This window comes from Ornithorhynchus anatinus, chromosome 5, assembly GCF_004115215.2.
Source record: "Ornithorhynchus anatinus isolate Pmale09 chromosome 5, mOrnAna1.pri.v4, whole genome shotgun sequence".
Taxonomy (NCBI): domain Eukaryota; kingdom Metazoa; phylum Chordata; class Mammalia; order Monotremata; family Ornithorhynchidae; genus Ornithorhynchus; species Ornithorhynchus anatinus.
The window spans coordinates 74,483,892-74,493,402 of NC_041732.1; the positions used below are offsets into that span (position 1 = coordinate 74,483,892).

Here is a 9,511-nt window from a genome sequence, read left to right on the forward strand (position 1 = left end):
AGAAGATCTGTGGTTACCTAACAACCTGTAATACCTCCCAGCCTCGGGAGATCAGAAAATTCACTCTCTAGATCTTTCCTAAGCTCATTTTGTTGAATTTTTACCGACCTTCCCAAACTCCTAAATTCCTCTGACATTGTCATTTCCACACTTTCAGACTTAGATTCGGTCACGCAAGGGGTTTTCACTCTAACACAGGCGGCAGACTCCATCGTCTCGGACACCAGTTACTCTATTTGCACTAAAACACCACCCACTCAAGAACAACGGAGACACCTCTTCAAGCACATATGCGCATTTGTAATGTTTTAACACAATTTCCCTCATCTTCTGTTCTCTCCCAGGTAATTGAAAGGTCTATGAATAAGCAGACGGCTTCTAAAAATCAATTATTCTCCTGAAGAAGAAAGACCGCCTCATGTTCGCGGCGGCATCGGCTCGCCCCGACCCCTTCGATCATGTCGAATCTTAAATAGATAAAAGCAAGTTGATTGTGGGTACATTTCCCGGTATCCACACGGTAATGGAGATGATTGATCGAGTCGGCCATACCTGGAAATTCTGGTCTGACGCTCTCGCTCTTTTCGGCTGCTGTATTACCTATTGGGGAGTAAGTTACAGTACAGTGGTTTGAATAATATTCAGGAAATGAAGCCAGGGTGGCTGGGACAATTAAATAGTCAAACCGATGTTGCTGCCGGTAAATTTCCACACCGCCAGGGAGTCCTGGGCTCCTGTGAGTTCTGTGGAGACTTTCTGAATGGGCCTTGTGTTTATGAACAGATTGTGCAGGATAAACAGCCATAGTTCTAAAAAATCAATGACAATTTGAGGATGTTTGATAAATAGAAAGTGATCTGGACTCATTTAAACCCAGCTAGAGCCTTTCGATGAAATTGATGGTGTCTCCTAACTCTGTCGTCCTCCCCTGAGCACTGAGTCTAGCTCTTTATACAGAATCAGTGCTCAGTAGACACCAATGATTGATCGATTGATTGCTGGGACTCGGTGGTGTTGTCTACTGAGGGCCCAGCTCCGGTCAATTTCACAGAATTCAGGGAATATAAAGTCAAGGTAAGAAGCTGAGGCTTTCTGCTTAATAATAATCATTATTATGGTATTTATTAAGTGTTTACTATGTGCCAAGAGCAGTTCAAAGCGCTGGGGTAAATACAAGGTAATCAGGTTGTCCCATGTGGGGCTCACAGTCTCAATCCCCATTTTACAGATGAGATAACTGAGGCACAAATAAGTTAAGTGACTTGCTCGAGGTCACACAGCAGACAAGTGTCAGAATGGGGATTAGAACCCACGACCTCTGGCTCCCAAACTCGTCCTCAAATGCAAATCGGCCTGGCTTCCACTTGACCAAAAAGTGCTGATATGTCTGACATCCTCAGCTCCTAAGGTATCTATTTATCTTCCATTGCGTATTCAATTATTTATTCAGCCATTTCATTCTGACCTGAAGCAGCGTGGCCTAGTGGCTAGAGCAAGGGCCAAGGAGTCAGTAGGACCCGGGTTCCAATTCCAAATCCGACACTTGTCTGCTGTGTGACTTTGGGCAAGTCACTTCACTTCTATGTGCCTCAGTTACTTCATCTGTCAAATGGGAATTAAGACTGTGAGCCCCAATGTGAGACAGGGACTATGTCCAACCCGGTTAGCTTGTATCTACCCTAGCGCTCAATACAGAGCCTGGTACGTAATAAGAGCTTAACAAATACCATAAAAAAATGCATACTTGTGCCATGGCCTGTTAGATCATTGTTCTTGCTCCTGTTCCCACTATTTACAAATATTTTTTGCCTGTAAGAATAATAGAAATAATTGTGGTATTTGTTAAGCACTGTACCACGCAGTGGGAAGCTGAGATGTTTGGGGGGGTTGCCAGCCCTAAATCCCGACTGAAAAAGGCCTTGAAGTCACTTAAGCAGCATCTAGACCCAGATCAGCCTCTGCTGGTTCCTAAAGCTCTCTGGGTTTCCCGTTCTTCTAACGCACATTTGGAGGCTTCCTGCTCACTGTTTCCTAAGTCACCCCTCTATCGTGGCCACCACTCTATGTTGAAACCCAGGTGTCTCTCTACAGAATAGAGATCACTGAGCACTAGCTTACCCCCAACTCCTCCCAGGGTTGGCTACAGGAAGCTTACGGACAAAGCCCGACTACCCGCAGCTTTCCACGTCACGTGCCTCCCTGCCACCAGGAGCTTCTCCCCAAACCGTTACTGCAGGTAGACCTGCAAGATCTGGGTTCTCTATAATAGTTAATATATTCTTAACAAGGCAACAAATGAAAACAAATCCAATTCCAACTGCTTTACTATCTGGATCTAATATTCTCCCCCCTCCAGTACTCTCTGTAGTTCCCTGGGGCTCACATTCTTCTCCCCTTCAGGAGCAGAAGCCTCACTCCTCCAAACTCCTGGATGCTGGACTCCAGTCTTCCAAGGATCCTCTCCGATCCCTCTTTTGCGCCCGGTGTCCACCCAGGATCCACAGCATGAGCATATCCCACGTCCTGTTCTCGTGAGCAAACACCTCTCGCCTCCGAGATGGCCGAGGATCTTCTTCCCCGGTCTGGCCCTTCCAATGTTCTCTGACCCACAGGGATCTCAGAGTCTAAACAAGGCACAGAGAAGTTCTATGAATTGCCCAAGGTCACACAGTGGGCAGATAGCAGAGCCCGGATTAAAACCGGGGTTCTCTCACTCCCAAAGCTAGACCCTTTCCACTAGGCTATGATTCTTCTTTGTTTAGCTCTCCCATTAGATTATAAACTTCCTAAGAACGGGGACCTCATATTTTGTTCCCGGTGCACTCTTTTAACCACTAGTTCCTTGCTCAGAAGGATTGCATCCATTTTCAGGTCCTGAAATCTCAATGCAACATTCTCCAGGGAGACATTATCTTCCTCTCCCTTCCTCCATGAGAAAGTAAGCTCTCTGTGGGTAGGGAATGCATCACTTTTTTATTACCCTATTTATTTTGTTTAATGGGATTCATTCATTCATTCATTCAATAGTATTTATTGAGCGCTTACTATGTGCAGAGCACTGTACTAAGCGCTTGGGATGAACAAGTCGGCAACAGATAGAGACCGTCCCTGCCGTTTGACGGGCTCACGGTCTAATCGGGGGAGACGGACAGACGAGAACGATGGCGATAAATAGAGTCGAGGGGAAGGATATCTCGTAAAAACAATGGCAACTAAATAGAATCGAGGCGGTGTACGTTTCATTAACAAAATAAATAAGGTAATGAAAATATATACATTTGAGCAGACGAGTACAGTGCCGAGGGGATGGCAAGGGAGAGGGGGAGGAGCAGAGGGAAATGGGGGGAAAAGAGGGTTAAGCTGCGGAGAGGTGAAGCGGGGGGGGGGGTAGAGGGAGTAGAGGGAGAAGGGGAGCTCAGTCTGGGAAGGCCTCTTGGAGGAGGTGAGTTTTAAGTAGGGTTTTGAAGAGGGGAAGAGAATCGGTTTGGCGGAGGTGAGGAGGGAGGGCGTTCCGGGACCGCGGGAGGACGTGGCCCGGGGGTCGACGGCGGGATGGGCGGGACCGAGGGACGGCGAGGAGGTGGGCGGCGGAGGAGCGGAGCGTGCGGGGTGGGCGGTAGAAAGAGAGAAGGGAGGAGAGGTAGGAAGGGGCAAGGTGATGTAGAGCCTCGAAGCCTAGAGTGAGGAGTTTTTGTTTGGAGCGGAGGTCGATAGGCAACCACTGGAGGTGTTTAAGAAGGGGAGTGACACGCCCAGATCGTTTCTGCGGGAAGATGAGCCGGGCAGCGGAGTGAAGAATAGACTGGAGCGGGGCGAGAGAGGAGGAAGGGAGATCAGAGAGAAGGCTGACACGGTAGTCTAGCCAAGATATAACGAGAGCCCGTAGCAGTAAGGTAGCCGTTTAGGTGGAGAGGAAAGGGCGGATCTTGGTGATATCGTAGAGGTGAAACCGGCAGGTCTCAGTAACGGATAGGATGCGTGGGGTGAACGAGAGAGACGAGTCAAGGATGACACCGAGATCACGGGCCCGAGAGACGGGAGGGATGTCGTGCCATCCACGGTGATAGAGAAGTCTGGGAGAGGACCGGGTTTGGGAGGGAAGATGAGGAGCTCGGTCTCGCTCACGTTGAGTTTTAGGCGGCGGGCCGACATCCAGGCGGAGACGTCCCGGAGGCGGGAGGAGACGCGAGCCCGAAGGGAGGGGGAGAGGACAGGGGCGGAGATGTAGATCTGCGGGTCATCTGCGTAGAGATGGTAGTCAGAGCCGTGAGAGCGGATGAGTTCACCGAGGGAGTGAGTGTAAATGGAGAACAGAAGAGGGCCGAGAACTGACCCTTGAGGAACTCCAACAGTTAAAGGATGGGAGGGGGAGGAGGCGCCGGCGAAGGAGACCGAGAACGACCGGCCAGAGAGGTGAGAGGAGAACCGGGAGAGGACGGAGTCCGTGAAGCCGAGGTGAGATAAGGTATGGAGGCGGAGGGGATGGTCGACAGTGTCAAAGGCAGCAGAGAGGTCAAGGAGGATTAGATGTACATCACCTTGATTCTATTTAGTTGCCATTGTTTTTACTAGATGTTCTTCCCCTTGACTCTATTTATCGCCATCGTTCTCGTCTGCCCGTCTCCCCCGATTAGACCGTGAGCCCGTCCAACGGCAGGGACTGTCTCTACCTGTTGCCGACTTGTTCATTCCAAGCGCTTAGTACAGTGCTCTGCACATAGTAAGAGCTCAATAAATACTATTGAATGAATGAATGAATGAATTCTTTGTTTTATACGCCCCAAGCACTCATGACAGTGCCCTGTACGGAATGGGCACTTGATCAACGCTATTATTAATCAGGTAGGGAAAAGCGTGAACCATATCCAAGCCAAGTCAAAATTCAAACTCGGAAACCTCCATCTCCCCATCTCCCCGAGGCCGGGTTCTCTCCAGTAAACATTTAGGGGTCAAAATGAGAAACGGGAAATAGATGAATCCTTGTTTACAACCCTTTTGGATCATTCTTTTCAAAGGAGCTCGATTCAAAAGGAAATGCTTCATTTTTGAAGGTTCTGTAAGAAATTGGGGGTCGCCTTAGGAGTAGGAATAATAGAAGGTATTAAGTGCTTACTGAATGCAGAGCACTGTAATAAATGCTGGGAAAGAATACGCAAGTGGAAATTAGACCCGATCCCTGTCCTTTTTAATCGTAGCTGGTGTTATTTACGTATTAATCAATTCATTCATCTACATATTTCTTATTTTAAACCAACTGGGGGCATTCCAGCATAAATATTTATTTCCCTGCCAGTGTAACGACGACGCCCGGAAGTCGTAAGTCCCAAATCATGAAGGGAGGCGGTGGGGCAGGTCTCTGTGAGCTTCTCACCAGGTGTTACCACGTGTCCCTCACCTCTCATCCGACGGAGCTCCGGTTGGCTGAGGGGCCCCGCGCTGGCCAATAGGCTTTCCAGCCAAGGTTGAATAGCGCTCCCCGCACACAACTCCCTCTGTCCCCATGAATAAAACATTCCCAGCGTGCATCTCTCTCAAGGCACCCGAACAATTAGATCTGTATTTTCATGCCTGCCTGGTGCTGCGGAGATATAATAGAATCAATTTTTCAGCCTACTTCAAACAATTGTAACAATTTACCCTGGCTGGATTCATGTCTAAACAGGTTTTATCATCTCTATTCTGGAAAAAAGAAATTTAAAAAAAAAGAAGAAGAAAAGAAAGATCATCTGGAAGATGCCAGCCTGCATCTCCCAGCCCCCCCCCCCCCATCCAAATCAGCTGATGTATTATTTTAGGGCTATTTAGAAGCATTAGAAGTGTAAATCCCTTCCCAGGAGAGGAGTAAATTGAGTGCCATTTAACACTGGATCATCCGTTTCACTGCTGAATTTGACAGCATAAACTTTTAGCAAGAGTCCAATTGTGCTTCCTGGAAGAGAATTGATCCATACTGAAGGTCTGATTGTCTCCTAACCCACCTGTCTTAGGACGGAGTCGTAGTTTCAGCTTACACCCTGAGTACGGGGTTGAATTAAGTTATGGTCGCAGGTCTGGGGAGGTGAAAGGGGTTCAGGTTCAGAAGGGCAGTGAATCTGGAGAGCCAACTGAGAATCCTACACCTGGTTCTTACAAGTCAACAACAGCACAGAACAGGAGAGCAACACCAGGGTGGCCATTTACTCAATTTTATAGCCATTCTCTCAATTTTATACCACTTTCTGGTTTTCAGCTGTCCTGTCCCATCCAGATATATCAATCAATCGATTGAGCACCTGCTATGTGCACAGTACTGTACTAAGCACTTGGTAAAGTAAAATTCAATAGACTCAGTGGACATGATCGGAAGCAGCGTGGCTCAGTGGAAAGAACCTGGGCTTCGGAGTCAGAGGTCAAGGGTTCGACTCCCGGCTCTGCCGCTTGTCAGCTGTGAGACTGTGGGCAAGTCACTTAACTTCTCTGTGCCTCAGTTACCTCATCTGTCAAATGGGGATTAACCGTGAGCCTCACGTGGGACAACCTGATTACCCTGTATCTCCCCCAGCGCTTAAAACAGTGCTCTGCACATAGTAAGCGCTTTAACAAATACCAACATTGTTATCCCTGCCTGCAAGGAACTTCCAGTCTACAGGGGAAGACAGACATTTGTACTGCCTTCCCGAAGTAGCCCACGCGGGGTTTTAAGGGGTGTCCTTTAAAGGGCTCTCTGCAGACTCCCTCAGCTCATCTGAGGGCATGTTACTTGGGAAGTAGGGCTGTCGCTGGGCTTGCCCTGTAGACTGCAAGCTCAATGAGGGCAGCCCAAAATAAGTACTCAATAAATACGATTGATTGAATGAATTGAATGAATGTATCTTTCTTACTGTTGTACTGTACTCTCCAAAGGGCTTAGCAAAGTGCTCTGCACACAGTGAACACTCAAATAATAATAATTGTAGTGCTTGTTAAGTGCTTACTATGTGCCAAGCACTTTTCTAAGAGCTGGAGTAAGAACAAGTTAAGTATGCTGGATACAGTCCCTGCCCCACGTGGGGCTTACACTCTTAATCCCCATTCTACAGGAGAGGTGACCGAGGCACAGAGAAGTGAAGTGACTTGCCCAAGGTCACACAGCAGACATATAGCAGAGCCATGACTTGAACCCAGGTACCTCTGACTCCCAGGCCCATGGTCTATCCACTCTAGGCCGCTGTGATTCAAAATATATGATGGAGTGACTGACCAGCCCAAAGAACTCATACATTCACCCCTACGTATCTTACCCCATTCACGAGCTATTTCAACAGGGTCATTCGTTCATTCAATCCTATTTACTGAGTGCTTGAGAGAGTACAAAACAAAAATAAACAGACTCATTCCCTGCCCGCAACAAGCTTACAATATAGAGGTGGGGAGACAGACATCAATACGGTTAAGTGCACTGAGTTGGTCGAGGGTGTCTCTGGGCCTGGCAGGGATTCTGGGGTTCGACTCAGAGACGGCGCTGGAGAATCCCATTAGGGAGCACCAGCATTCATTCGTTCATTCATTCAGTCGTATTTACTGAGCACTTACTGTGTTCAGAGCACTGTACTAAGAGCTTGAGAGAGTACAAATCAACAATAAACAGACACGTTCCCTGCCAGCGTTAGCAGCCAACTCCCTGGTGCTGTGTTTGGCTTCATCTTGGCTCAATCCTTAGGTTCAACGGGTAGTTCCCAAGCTGGTGTGATCGACACAAGTTGGTAATCCAACTGCCAGTAGTATTACTAGTCTTATTTCTCTGGGCACTGAGGCCCAGACAGGTTGACTTGTCCGGAGTCCCGCAACACATCAGTGGCAATGCTGGAATCAGAATCCAGGTCTCCTGACTCTCAGGCCCATGCTCTTTCATTTTTTTTAAGTGCTTATTATGTGTCAAGCACTGTTCTAAGAACTGGGGTAGAGCAAAGTTAGTTTGGACACCTATCCTGTCTTACGTGGGGCTCACAGTCTAAATAAGAGGGAGTGAGAATGAATCCTCATTTTACAGCTGAGGAAACTGAGGCACAGAGAAGTTAAGTGACTTACACAAGGTCACACAGAAAACAATGGGAAGATTCAGGATTAGAACTCAGGTGTTCTGATTCCTAGGCCTATGCTCTTCCCACTAGGCCACGTTGCTTCTCTTTCTGCCAGAGATGCCCAGTCAAAACGGTGGTGGGGATAGGAGACAAAGTGCAAAGAAAACCTGGATCCATTTTGCTGCCCCAGTGCCCAGCTTCATTAAAGGGAATTACAGTTACAACAGTCTCCCATCAAGAAAGGGGAGTTTAATTTCAGAGTCTCCAAATGAGCACTGGGACAGAGTCTCCGAACCCCTGCCGGAGAGCAGGAAAAATATGTTTGTTTCCTTCTCTTTGCCAGAGTTCGATTAATTTAGTCTGACAAACATCTTGGAAATTGTCAGCTATCGACCAGGGCCTCAGATGCAGAATTAGTTTCTTTGGACTTTTCTTTTTACAGTCTTGTTCTTTCATTTCTCACCAAGTGATTGCTTACTGGAAAATTCAGGACTCTCACCTCCTGTGAAATAGCACAGAAAGCCCTTCTCCTTGTGCTTTTCTTCCTCTTTCTTCCTTAGAACAGTACCCAATCACTTAATCTGATTACTTACACAGTAAGTGCTCAATAAATACCCCTGAATGATTCTTTGCCCTACTTGACCTCATCTCCTTCAGCTTTTGCCACAGTTTGTCTCAATCAATCAATCAATTAGTGCTCGGGAAAGTACAACAGAAACAAGACCCGAGTTCCCCGCCTTCAAGGATCTTATGTTCTTTTTATTATTATTGTATTTGTTGAGTGCTTACTGAGATAGATACAAGTTAATCAGATCAGTCATGGGGCTCACAGTAAGTAGTGGGGAGAACAGGCATTGAATTCCCCATTTTACAGATGAGGAAACTGAGACAGAAGTTAAGTGATTTGCCCAAGGTCATATAGCCTCTAATAGGAGCATAAACATTCCAAATGTTTGGAATGTTTCTAACCTCTCAGGATCCCTGTGCCTTCTTTCCCTTTCCTTGTCAGCATCCCACTAGTGGTTCTAATATCCCCAGTTGAAAAGCATTGTTCAACTATTTATTTAGCTACGTTATGTACTACTTTATCCTATATTCCTATTCTTCCTGTAGCTGTTGCAATCAAAACTATTTTTGTCTATTTCCCCAATAAAGTGGAAGCTCTTTAGAGGAAGGGGCATCTGATTTCTTGAATTGTACTCTCTCAAGCACTTATTACGCTGTTCAGCATATAGTAAGCTCTCAGTAAATACCACTGATTGATTTCCGTAGAACTCTCTCAAGCTCTTAGTACAGTGCTCAGGACTCAATAGGCACTCACTAAATACCCTTGCTTGATACCACTCCGAGCCACAGACATCCACTAATGTTTTGAATATCTTAAACTGAAAACTCTGAATCTCTCTACCTTCTGTCTCTCCTCAGCTGAACCCATTTGGAAAGAACACCAGGCTGGGAGTCACAAGGCCTGA

General features: G+C 47.0%; 1 long non-coding RNA gene across 1 annotated transcript; it reads right to left on the bottom strand.

Annotated features, from left to right (window-relative positions):
• Nucleotides 1–279: 279 nt before the first annotated feature.
• On the bottom strand, nt 280–2,618 carry LOC114812221. Its single transcript, XR_003759870.2, has 3 exons — nt 2,384–2,618; nt 553–600; nt 280–467 (listed from the first exon to the last, which is right to left on the bottom strand). It is a non-coding gene; the product is annotated as an uncharacterized LOC114812221 (long non-coding RNA).
• Between the last annotated feature and the right edge of the window lie 6,893 nt (nt 2,619–9,511).